The following is a 13,785-nucleotide window of genomic DNA, read 5'->3' as shown; positions in this document are numbered from 1 at the left end:
TCTAAAAATACTTCTTGTACAAGTTAAGTACATTTATCCTGTCATATCAAGTACCAGTCCATATAAAATTCAGTCACTACCTAGGTATTGGTGGTTCATGGTGTAAAAAAACATTGAACAAATGATGCTTTTTAGGTCTACTATATGTATGATATAATCTGAAGTAACAATAGTCCTTTCTGTATTTTTGAAAAAAAAAGATATATTCATATCTAACTAAAACAAACCAAATGACTGATCCAAATAAAGAACATGAACTCTTGCATGGTTAAAATTTCATACACAACCTGCATAATTTTTATTTCAAAAGTGCAACCAAAGCAACAAACTAAGACTGGTTATGTGGCCTGTAATTGTTTCTGTCAGAATTAGAAATACATGTGATCACTCCCTACATGTATCTGATATTTATATTTAGACATTTACTTATAAGTAATTATATAATTTTCCATAGAAATTTCTCATTACTCTCTGTTATAAATACTGGTATACAGAAATTTCTCATTACTCCCTGTTATAAATACTGGTATATAGAAATATCTCATTACTCCCTGTTATAAATACCAGTATATATTTAATGATAATGTAGAATCTTAATTAATCTTAATGTTAACAACAAGGTCCAAGTTACCTGATAAAAAAAGGGAGAAGTGATACATGTATGACAAAAAAGAGATAACTCAATGATGAAGTTAAAAGAAGTTTTCTACACATAATTGGGTCGTTAGAAAAGCAATGGTTTGGAGATATTTGAGAAAAAACTTCAGTCTGACCCCTATGTTCTATTTTTAGTAATGCAGCCATGTTTTTCCATGGATCAAAAATCACCAGATCAGTTCTATGCAGAATACTTTATGGAGCATTCGTACCAAATTCGGTTCTAATTGGTAAAGCATTTTCAGAAGAGAAGAATTTGGAAAAAATTTTCACAACAATGACTGACCCCAAGTGATGGCAATAGCTAACACGACCTATGGCCAGGTAAGCTAAAAAAAGTTTTGCTAAATGCAGCATGATAGGACCGCAGCCAGTTAAACTTGGTTCACTTGAGGCAAGTGTGACACAATATTATTTTCTGAAACACTAAACATAGGGACTTACAGTTCATTATGGACACAACAACTCAGGCCACCATTAAAAATATCTTTGTTTATCGCAATCGACTCTCTATTTCCAACATGACATTTGGACACAATATTGAACAATATTTTGAAATTCAATTTCAGTAAAAACATCTGCTTCAGGTTCATTCATGAATCACTAAAAGTGTACCTCATTATGATTTATCCCAAAAATAGTAAATGACATTTGATAAGCATACATCTTATTCAAGTTCTTGTAATCACTGGGGTAAAGGGGATGACCGTAATGGCAGTTACATTGATCCCAAGATGGAGGATGGAAATTCAGGTCAGAATAGTTTTCTTTAATAAAGCTGTTTATTCAAGTTATTCAACAAAATGAATATGACAAATAGTCATTCATCATAACAAATCTTGATTCTTGACGACTCATTACTACCTCACTGAATATGAATGATAATAGATGTATATAATGACAATTCAAAGAAGGATAACTCCAAATCATAATGAGCAATTCAATTTGCAGTTTTTGATCTCTTTTTTGGCCCTGATTTCCTCAATGGTTCCGGTAACAACCTCCAAAAATCAATCACAGGCTTCCTCTGTGGTATGGCACCATCAATCAGATCTACACACTTATACATGTACTCAAGTTATTTAATGCACAACATGAAAATGCCTGTTTCTGGCCCTTTTGTCCCCTAATTCCTAAATGGTTCAAGTCGCAACCACCAAAATCAATTTGTGACTTCCTGTTGTAGAATGGCACCTAGTGGTGTAATTTCAACAAGATCTATACAGTAATAACCACTATTGAATGGAAAAAGACATTTATGGACAACAAAGACGACGAGGCTGACAATGACTATGATGGCTCCATACCATTATACGATAGCAATTTATTGCAGTTGTATAAAATAGAGACATAAGGATTCTAGATCAATGTGCTGGAACTTTCATTTGGTGTTGATTTTTCATGAAATCTGTTGCCAGATATAAGTTGATCAAGATCAGTGATTCCAAAGGTAAGACTGTCAGACATGTTAAGTAAAAATTGAGTTGGGCAGGTGGACATTTTGTGTCTGCTTTACTGTCTCTCCAAAGAATATATTTCAGTGTCATAATGGGCTGGTATTTTTTTCAATTAGAAAGAACAAATATTGATTTTCAAACAAAAAGAATATGGTCAGAACAAGTCAACAACATATAAAACTTCATTACTAACAAAACTATTTGCAGGTTAAATTGACATAAATTATCATCAAGTCAAAACTTGTCTGAACTGACTGAAGTTAAAGATAGAAATTTCTATTTAAAGAAAAGGAGAATTTATTGCATCGAGATATAAAACAAAAAGATAAAATGTTCTGTTTTTTTTTATCAAAATAATACTAGGAAATGAATTAACACAGCATAATTTTATAACTGTGAGTTCTTTACTCCCTTTTCTCTCTTGGGTGTTCATTATGAAAGCTGATCAAAATATTCGTTTCTGCAAAATGTTAAATAGATTTTGATGTAAAAAATAAGAAACATTCCTAAAATACATGGAGTATTTTGTTGGCGGCAGATTTTAATTTATAATTTTAAGGACCAAATGTTCATCAGTCAACTTACAAAAACACCCACAAATGGCAAGGGGGTTACTTCAAACTCAATAAAGTTTTGAAATATCTGCAAAGAATTATCACATGTAATTTTCAACTAAGCAATAGCTAGGCTAGAGTAATCACTTTTGGGATTCAGTGTCTGGAGCTGTTTTCTGATCAGTGGGCGGCCATATCTGAAAACAGCGCCATACAAGGAATCCCAAAAGGAATTAGGCCAGGGGTCCCTTCAAAATTAGCCCCGCCTTAAATGAGCATATGCATAGTACATCAGATGCAGTAGGGAGTGTCTATTGTAATGTAAATTTACATTCCCTATATTAAAACCCTGATTAATGGTCGGTCTCAAATTACTTACATGCAACCATACGCTACATGTGTATTACATTTCTGGATTCAACAAATCGGAATACAAAATCGACAGTGGTCATGGTTCATTCAGATTTTCAAGTATGAAAAAAATATAAATGACGGCTTAAAACAGACAGTGTAGCAAATGCGCACTTTAAAAAAAAGTTTATGATCATACTTATCTAAAGGAAACCTGGTGTTCAGTAACTGCAAGTTTATACTTCATAGAGAAGAAAATAATTTAATTCAAAACAGTATCTACTTTCAATTTGTTATGCCACAATAAACCATTCGTCCCTCGTGACTTATCGGCCCAACAAAACTGCACAGTAAAAATGAAACCTTGAGAGGCGTTTGATATTTAAATAGGTCATCAATTGTCATGTCTTGAATAGACCCAGAGCACATGTTTTTTTTTATATATTCAAATAGATGTTACTTTTACCCGGTCACTCCTACTGAAATGTAGACAATTAAATTGACCGAGCTTAGGTAGTCTACCACGTCATTCCACATGAATTACAACAAAAACGTGGACAGTGAGTAACAGTTCAAGCACTTATGGATAAAATCAAGTAAAACCTTGATTTTAATAGTCAGACTTCAATCTGAATTGCGAGTTTAATAGCGCTTATTGTTTATCAAGAAGTCGCGCGGCCGGGGTTCGTCCGAACCCCCCCCCCCCCGGGCTACGGGTATGTGTTCTTATCACTGACTGTAAATAATGATATACAAACAACATTTTTTTTCCGACGCTGTCGCTATAGTTTCGCTTTTTACACTATGACCTTAAGGACGGTCTTCTATGGAAACGCAAGTCCCCTGATCGCAATTCTGTTTCCCGATTGGGTTAGAAAATTTGAAACGGCATGCCATTTTGTTCTTTTCTTGAAAGAAATCTGGAAACTTAGAAGTAAAATTTTACTGCGTCGTCTATCTTTTTTTTTAAAAGATAGTACTTGTTACTTTCACTATCCAGATGCAGATATCTAATAAAGGTAGACAAGGTAGACAAGAAATCTGTGAGCGTTGGTTCACAAGTGATATCCCGCTTTCAATCATGATATAAGGGAAATTAACAGTGCTCGGAAAAAGTGCGACGAAAATTTCACCTTTCAAAATTAAAAGTTAAAAAAAGCAAAACCCTCGGTAAACAGGAGGTTGTCGTCGAATTTTTCAGAAAATAAATCCTACCACATGGCATACCTTCATGTACAGAAAGAATGTATTAAAATTACAAGCCGCTATGATCATTAGTTGCTGACAAATTCAACTTTAAAAATATAAAGGTAAACATCAACAAAGTTCTCGGTAAACCGGATTTTACTTAAGATAAATCCCACTATATGGCATACCTACTGGAAGAAAAATGAAAGAGTAATCAAGGGAACCAAGGTTATAGCGGTAATCAAAAGAATGTAATCCAGGAACAAAGACCAGACATGGAAAACAGACATACACAACAAAGAACAAAGTAACTAAAATCATACATACAAAGTAACAAAAGTAAATGAGCAACTCGGACTCCACTAAAAACTGGGAGCATGGACCAGGTGCACCGGTAGGGTAAGCGTCCTCTGCTTTTTCTAGAAACACCCGCCGAGTTGCTCATAAAAAGTCAAGTCCGGGGTAGACAAACGAGGAAAGAAAAACTATGACCCGTTGAATAAATCAGTTTTCATGGTGCTGATGGATACACCATAACGATCAACGAGTTCATGATGACGACCATAAAACTTCTGTAGTGATGACATCAATCTTGTAGCAACATAACCCTGTTCCAGAAGCCTATTTGTTAGAGTTCTAGCGCGATACAAAAAGTCTGCGTAGTCCCGGCAAGCTCTGGCATAACGTATGAGTTGTGATATGAACACTCCATACGTAGGAGCCGAAGGGATGTTGCCACAGATGAAAGGAAAGTTGACAATATGGAATGAAAAGTCATCACGTTTGTCGTAAAGTATACAGTGTTGAAAAATCATAGGTTTTAATGCTATTATATTCAGATAATAGTCTTGAACTGATTGTCTCCAAAAGATCTTTTGAATTTTTCAGGATCCACATTGAATTAATACCACTACGGGAGTAACAAGTGTTGTGGTAGGACTGTAGACCCTCTTTGACAGTTGTGAGTATAGAAGTTAAAAGTTTTGAAAGAGGTTTGGTGGTACATTTTGCAGATCCAGCTATGAAACGTTGTTTGTATGGATTCTTGTGAAGTTTAGGAATCCAGTACATAGACGGTAAATCACAATCATCGTCCTTGGTAGAGAGACCAAAAGAGGATAGCACAGATTTATGGTTTTCCACAATCTCTTCTTTGGAAAGAGTGGTAGCAGTGTAGGTCTTATCACTGCTATTATTTTCTACGTCTACCTCTGATAATAAACATTGGATATAAAACGTTTTGCAGACAAAAACAATGTTGTTTTGGGCTTTGTCTGCTGCTACGACAACATATTTGTCATGTATAGTAGACAATGTTTTTGCTACATCGGGGTCTTTGAAAACTGATGCAGCATTGGCAATCATTGACCTACATAAAACTTTCATTCGTTTCAAAATTAAAGACCTCACGGCCTTCAACCACTCTGACAGAGAATCAATGTCTTCTTGTTCTCGTTTTATCCATTTTTTTGCATAGTCCTCGACGGCATCCATAAGAACTTTAAAGTTATAATTCCAATTTATGGAGCGTGGTTCACGGTACTTGGGACCTTTAGAAAGCATATTACGCAGAGATTCGTTTTCGATAATGGTTAAATCTCCCGTAATGACGTGACCAGAAGGACCATATTTGAATGGAGAGGTTTTGCAAGAACAGTCAGGTGGTTTAGCCTTGAAGTCCTCAATCTCGACGTTCTGCAATAGCCTTTCATAATTGAAAATTTTGGATGCTACGGGTGAAGTATAGGAATATGAAATAATTGGTATGGATTTGTCTTTGAAATATGGGGGAATTTTGTTGGTAACGTTTTTGTGACGGAGGATGTTAGCCAAATTAATTGCATATATACCTTTGTTGACAAATGGTAGTGGAAGAAATGATCGTTTTCCTTCATCTTGACTTTTCACACAAACTGGTTTAAAGAGTCTGTGGAAACCAATATCCAAAATGATGGCAACAAGTCAGTATAATGATGAAGTGGGGTCAGAAACAGGAATGTCAAGACTTGTTTTGTAAAGGGAGTGTAGTAGAGGGAGAGGTATAGAATAAAGTTTGGTTCTAATGTGATGAAGTCCAAGATGTTTTTTATGAAGGGAAGGAGACCATCTATGGAGACATCATGTAACTTAGGTGATGTATAGTGGCGATGGCCATGACTCCTTTCCCGTCTTGGATTTTTGTCAAATAAATTGATCACATTTATGCTATTGTTATATTGGATAGAAAGGTTTCCTATACTTTTGATGTTGTCATTGCATCCGTAAGGTATTGCAGTACCTAGTCTGCGTATCCAGTACTCCTATCCTTCCCTACGATAGTTTTTACTTAAAACGGGACTGTTCGTAGGATGGTAATTTTTTTTCTAAAATTTGAACTTCCATAGAATGATCTTGTTGATTAAAATGTTGATAAACTGTCAGGAATTTGGTGATGTTAATTCCCGGACGATGACCGCACATTCTTTTGTTTAATTGTTCTTGTGTTTCTCCGACATATACTAAACCACATAAGTTGCATTCTAATCCATATATTAAGTTTGTTGATTTGCAACTCAAGTCATCGTGACTTCTTGTACGTAAGGTTTTGTTTGTAAGGGAACTTGAGAAGTAAGAGTCGGTTATAAGAATGTTGCATGTTTTGCAATTTTTGATACTACATTTTGATATGGTACAATGTGGTCCGTCATCGTTGTAGTCAAATATATCATTAAAAGTGATGGAGCGTGGTTTGATAATTTTGAAATAGTCAGAATTTTTGTACTGGAGTAGATGGTCTGCAGACTGAACGTGTAATAGGGTATTTTTTGTTAAATTGGTCGGGGCACTTTCCATACCAGATGTGAGTCTGCTAAGATTCCCATCTGGGGACACCACATTCTTACAAGACAACAGTGTGTCCGATCTGGTGTCAGGTTCGGACCTTTTCATTCTGGGCGTCGTCCGAGCCAGTTTTTCTTTTATTCCTCTTGTTAAAACCATTAATTTAAAAAAAAATGTATTACTGGGTTGATAATACCAGTGAGTGCTCCAGCTTGCTGGCAGAGAAAACAACATTGCTGAAGCTAGATGGGCCCTTCATTGCCTCATACTCTAATGCCAATGAGTTTGGTCGGGGTGGCCAGAATCTGTCAGATCAAGATATTGTGAGTAACATTTTTTGTAACCCTTTTTTTTTTTCATAGAATGAACCTTCTCATGTGATGTTTGACTACCTGATTATGAAAGAGTTTGATTGATGATTATATGATTACCAGATGTATTTCTAATATTTTAGTGTGTGTCAGAATTTCGATAACCATATTTACCTAGGCATATTTTTAGCATTCATTTCACGCACAAGTCTTGAATATAAGTGGTATTCCATGAGCGTCTTAGCTATAACCGCGTGTATCCATGAAACAGATGGATAATGATACTAAAAGAAATGATTGGCAATACACTGTCAATAGGATTTCATAGTTTTCATATTAAATGACTGGATACTGACTACAAAACATGTATGTAAAGTAAGTGGGGCGGGCAGAGCATGCACAAAAGTAACTAACTACATGTATATATAGATCGCGACTAGATTATGTGAGGGAATTCGTAGTTTACCCTACTCATGTTTAGTTTTTTTCCTTTCAATCGAGATAACTACCGAGTATTTTACTTCATTCTTTTAGTCGAAAACAATGAATTTGTCGAAAACATATTTAAATAATGTGAAATTTTAGACAGCTGCTTTGAAATACTTGTATGGTAACCTACTCAAAATTTATATGAAAAATGTTATTAGTTCTAAAATATTGTACGAAATCTCATTACTCTGAATACCCCTCTTGTGTGTTATTGGTGGACTGACCGCTGTCAATTTTGAGTCATTCATCTGATTGGATAACTGTTTACATTGATTGACATTAAATACATTCCAAAAACAGATATGTACACCCAGTAAACAAACCTGTTTGGATGGTCACGTGGAAAATGAATAGTTTCAATGCTCAATATTCGTACTTTATAGTTATATATGCAAATCAATGGCTATAATTATTACTAACAATTCCATTTTGTACATATTTTAATCCCCCATTCCTATTTTTGTTTGTATTCATTTTGGTATTTACTGGTGTAAGCAAATTAGCTTAGTTATAAGATGTTCAGTTTGATTATTTTGGTTTTTGGAATTTTAACCGAAAATGAATGTTTTACAACCGTTTACGGGCAAGTCAATACAAGTTAAATAATTGCTCTGTGTGATGAACTTGTATAAATGACATTTATGTTAGACCGGATGCATTTGGTTTTGTCCGATTTTCATGATAGATCTTTTTAGATCACTTTTATATACCTCACAGAATTTGGTCAAGGTCTATATTTATAATTACGCCTACGTATGAATGCGGATTTGACTTCATTTGCTTAGCATGTATTGATAATATTTGAAACTGTCAACCACTAATACAGAATTACAATGCCTTGTATTTTGAGGTCAACTCGATTGTTTGGTATCAAGTTATCCCGTTTTGAATACATATAATATATACGAACATTTCTACAAGCATGACAGACAGTAATATTGTTTTAAAATTTAAAATTTTTAAAATTTATCAATATATTTATAAGGATTTTGTTTTTTGTGTATTGACTCCATATCCCATCAGATTTTCATCAGTGTGTACCAGTTGAAATTGGTAAACTAATTTGTGTTTTATTCATTTATGTAGAGCTTTATCAAATAAGACATGACAACTTTTCGTTTGAAACGATAGTACTCCCTTAAAATATTCAAACATTTATCGTTTGTTTTTCAGAATACTCCCTCTACATCATTAAATGCTTCTGATGAGACAAATGGTAAGGCTACTGGCGGGAAACGTAAAGGAGACCAAGATTCTGATTTGGAGGACAGAATAGCTTCACTTGAGAAAACTGCAAAAGTTGAAGCCGTAAAAGAATTCAAAGAAAAGGTGAGGACCCTTTGTCTTCAGGATGAGCCAAGCAACCCTTTGATTCTTTTAACGTAAGAAGAATTAGCGAAAATATCCAGAAGGTCGGCCATGAGGAAGCCGATATGTTTGTGGAGCTTGCTCGACAGGCAAATCGCCATCAGGGGAAAATTGACGTAGCTGCTTTGTGTCTGTCTGTCTTGGGGGGGGGAAGCGACTGATGCTATCTCCAAGGCCATTGCAAAATGTCTAAAGGAAAAACAGCCCGATACGAAAAGCGAATCCAAAAATAATCAAAGTGTCAATAGTTTGGGACCGCACCCAGAAAATTCATTGCTACATAATGTTTACCCTCAACTTTAAACTTCATCAATGTATGGAATGCCACATTTTCCATTTCTTCCACCACCGCACCCTGCATCTACTTTCCAGCAAAACTTTAGAGGTAGACCACGATACTATCGACCAAGGGGTGCATGCTTATTTTGCGAAAGCACAACACATCAAGTGAAGGATCAAATGAAGGCCGCAAAGAGCAAATAAAACTTTAACTTTCATGTAATATATATTAAAGTCTCTCAATGGTTATACATGTATTTGAATATATCATTTAAGTAATAAAGGTTCACAGATAATAAATATAGTTTAAAGATGCCGAAACGTTAATAAATGTGGATTGTTTGTACATGGGATTACCACACATCTAATACTTAAAGTTGTTAATTTGAAATTCCTTCGTCCGCAATTCAAGGGACACTGATGCCCTAATGGGATTACTCACGCGAATTGTAGGTGAGGGGATTTCTCCTTTGGTGATTGCCTGCTGGTTTTATAGGACTTCTTATTAATTCGTTGTTTGTTTTTATATAGAACATTGGGGAAGATGATTACACTGTGGACTCCACTTTTACTCATGTTCACGACTGGGAAAGAAACAGTGGTTTTGATCCAACACGAGTAAAGATAAGGGAAAAACCAGCATGGACAACACTTGGAGGGGATATCCCTTCGTCTACGACTCGTGTACAATTAGCGGAACATGTACTGAATGACAATGTTGATTATGATATTAATTTGCTACCTCTGCGTGACCCAGAACTTTTTGTGAGCGGTCAGGTACATGAATGCTTACCAGCCTGGCAATCTATTATAGGAGACAATTCAAATCAAAATGATATTTTGAAATGGTTAAAGGAAGGAGTTAATGTTGAAGATTTTTTCAAACACTTTAAGGGTAAATTTAAGGGGAAGGATTATGACTCTGATTTCCCTCCCAAACAATACTTCGCAAATTCCAATAGTTGTAAACAGTTTGCAGAATTTGTAGCAAATGAATTGTGTGAACGGATTGCTATGGGTTCGGTAAAACTTCTAGGCAAAGTTGGCACTTGCAAACCCCCCAAAATTATAATGCCCTTAACAGTTGAACCTAACAAACCACGCTTGTGCCACGATGAGAGGTATTTAAATTTGTGGGTGAAGGACTGCCCTTTTCATTTGGAAACGTTGCGAGATATACCTAGGTTAGTTCAAAAGAATGCTCTGATTATAACATGTGACGACAAGTCAGGTTATGATCATGTGTTTCTAAGTAAAGAGTCTCAGACGTATTTCGGAATACAATTTGGGGGTTACTTCATGACATGCACAACGCTACCTTTTGGATGGAAAGCGTCACCTTTTGTACATCAAACATTGGGCATGGATTGCTACATCCTACTTGAGAACCCTTGACATTATGAATACGATATATATTGATGATCGATTTGCAGTTTCCCAAGGGGGTGACATATGTTCGAGTCTTGACATTGTAGAGGAGGCAAACAAATTACCGTACGTCATGCTTGAGCTCCTGACCCGATTGGGTTACACTCTTTCTTTTAAAAAGTCTTCCCTTATTCCAGAACCTTGTAAAAAATTTCTTGGATTTTATGTTGACTCACAAAAGCAAGCTTTTATTCTTCCAGGTGACAAAAAACTCAAGTTTATTGATCTTCGAGAATCAATCCTATCTTCAAAAGTAGTTGATTTGAAAACTGCAGAGATTTTGTGGCAATGCATTTCGATGTCATTAGCTGTGCCAGGTTGTAAGCTTTTCTGCAGAGAGGTGAATGCAGCAATTTCTCATGCAACAAAGAGCAGTCGTTTGGTTAATGTGACTGGTAAATTAAGGGAGGAATTGGAGTATTGGAGATTTCTCGACAATTCGTCAGGTTTTTCGGCATGGAGGTCAGAGTTCCACAAGACAATTAAAATGTCTACGGACTCTTCTGGATTTAAGTATGGGTCTATACTACATGAAGGTGAAGAGAGGGTTGTCTTAAGTGATTATTGGGGTGAAGGCGATGATGACACATCCATATAAAGGAAGCTGATGCTATCCTTCAATCTTTGAAAGCTCTACAGGGTACATTGTTGAATTCACGCACAGATCTTTTATGTGATAATACTGCTGTTGTTGCAGCTTGGAATAATCAGGGATGTAAATGTCAAACGTTGAATCAGGTATTGAAATCAATTTTCCATTACGTAGTTGATCAGAATATTGATTTGCACATTAGTTATGTACCCTCTAGTCAAAATGCAGCAGATGGACCCTCATGACAGATGAATGCGTCAGATACTATGTTAAGTCAAAGTTCTTGGTCAGAGATAGAATCCCTTTTTGGTCCGCATTCAACTGATCTTATGGCACTAGATTCTAATGTGATGTTGTCAAAAGACGGGAGTCCTCTACGCCAATTTACTCCTTGGCCCACTCCAAATTCGGCAGGAGTAAATGTGTTTTCTCAGAATTTAGCAAAGAAACAAATTTATATGTTTTCCCTCCATTTTTGTTAATTTTCCCCGTACTTTGTTAGAGGAACAGAAAGTTACTTGTACCTTAGTGGTTCCAAAACTTTACCCACTACCTGTTTGGTGGGCCAGGTTAAAAAATGCTTCCACACACTCCTTTCATCTTGGAAAGAATGTCAAACTGGCATTGTTAGAATTCCTTCAAAACAAGGGTTTATTACGGACGAAATAGGTTTGCGTTGGCCATTATATGTGTTTAGAGTATCATTTTGTCATTAAATGTGCTTTGTTTTTAGGATCTGGAAATAGATTGGCAGTATATTGAGACCAGGCTTGGTGAATTGGATGAGAGACAAGCGTCGTCTTCTGCTCTTAAAAAGAAGAATAGTTTCTTACAGACATTTGTTGCTTTTATTCGTGGATCTGGCTGCCCAACTTTAGCCACTTGCACACCAAACAAAATTCGTCAGTTCTTAGTGTGGAAAGATAATCATCTTAAATGATGCCTCAGGACTGGTGTTCAAGCATACTTTTGGTAAAACACTCAGGGGAGATAAAAGTAAAAGTAATTCCTTTGTAATAAAAAAATGTGATGATTCCGATGTCTGTCCGGTAAAAGGTCTACTTGATTATGTGGAATTTTGTAGACGCGGAGGGGTTGATTTATCAACTGGGTATTTATTTACTCAGAAAATGGCAGAGTCCTTGACCAGTCTGTAACTTATTCAACAATATACGAAAGGTTAAGATATTACTTGTCTACTTTGGGAATTTATGATGGTGAGACCCCTCACAGTTTTAGATCTGGATGTGCTATCACAATGGCATTATCTGGATCTGTTGATAATGTTGATCAAGTCATGAGTCATGTGGGTTGGTTTAGCAAGGAAAGTGTGGAATATTATACAAGAATGCATTCATTAGTTGATGCTGGCATTGTAGCATCTAAGCTAGCAAAGTCTGTAAACGCAGCTGAAAAGACCGAATCGTTGTTCAAGGAACATGCAGACTATTTAGGGCTTAAGAACGCATTCTGATATAACAACTTGTCATATTACATAATATGAATTAATATATTGTTGTTCTCTTGTTTGAAATAAATGTAATAAAAAAATTTAAATAAAAGTATTTTGAGTTTTGGGAAGACAGGTTGTCTGGGCAGTAATACTTAATGTAGATGGATCCTTGTTTGGTTTGTGGTAATCTGTAGTAGAGTTTTGCTGCCCATACCTTAACTTGGACTGAATGCATGAGATATCAGACACTGAGGATATGGGTAAAACCATGGTTCCCTTGATTACTCGTTAACAAAGTGGTACAAGACCATGTATAGTAATAATAAACATTGTGATCATGACCTTACATCAACACTATTAAATTACACAAATCTCTAAGAAATGGCAGTAATTAAAATTGACAAAGATAAGAACTAGTCTAAGAAATGGCAGTAATTGAGGTACTCATTAAAGATTGATATAGCACTTACATACAACAATAGATGCAAAATAGATGTAAATATGTAAATTATGACCTCCCACTCATTATAATGTTAACACCTTTATTTTAAAAATGCTCTATAAATTTCAACTGAGGGCCTACCCCAGACACCTAGACCTGTTATAATAGAAGGTATATATCACTGTATGATGCATTTCTTTAAATAGGAGTAGCAATGTACATTCCCCACTTTGGAAGTCATTTAATTAGCATGAAATTAGCTTCAAGAAGGCTTCTAAGAACCAGACTAAATAATAATAATATACTGTATAAAAGCAACGAGATCAAAGCATTAATAACTATATAAATATGTCCTCTACCACAGTTATACTGTGATTGAATGTTGTAATGCACATA

The 13,785-nt window shown here is 35.5% G+C and overlaps 1 protein-coding gene and 2 pseudogenes across 2 annotated transcripts in view; 2 read left to right on the top strand and 1 right to left on the bottom strand.

Moving 5' to 3' along the window:
• LOC148625998 (uncharacterized) overlaps positions 1-3,351 on the bottom strand; it is a 56,358-nt gene extending 53,007 nt beyond the window's left edge. For both annotated transcript variants that reach the window (XM_088569518.1, XM_088569519.1), the window contains exon 1: positions 3,219-3,351. The gene's annotated coding sequence lies outside the window, so the exon portion shown is untranslated. The remainder of the gene's footprint in view (positions 1-3,218) is intronic.
• On the top strand, positions 1,302-12,410 carry LOC148625997 (uncharacterized; annotated as a pseudogene).
• On the top strand, positions 12,211-12,968 carry LOC148625996 (uncharacterized; annotated as a pseudogene).
• The last annotated feature ends 817 nt before the right edge of the window (positions 12,969-13,785 follow it).

The sequence above is a fragment of the Perna viridis genome, chromosome 2, assembly GCF_037379345.1.
Source record: "Perna viridis isolate PV_CMFRI_1.1 ecotype Kerala chromosome 2, ASM3737934v1, whole genome shotgun sequence".
In the NCBI taxonomy this organism is placed as follows: domain Eukaryota; kingdom Metazoa; phylum Mollusca; class Bivalvia; order Mytilida; family Mytilidae; genus Perna; species Perna viridis.
The sequence above is the reverse complement of the archived record's forward strand: the minus strand, read 5'-3'. Positions and strand labels throughout refer to the sequence as shown.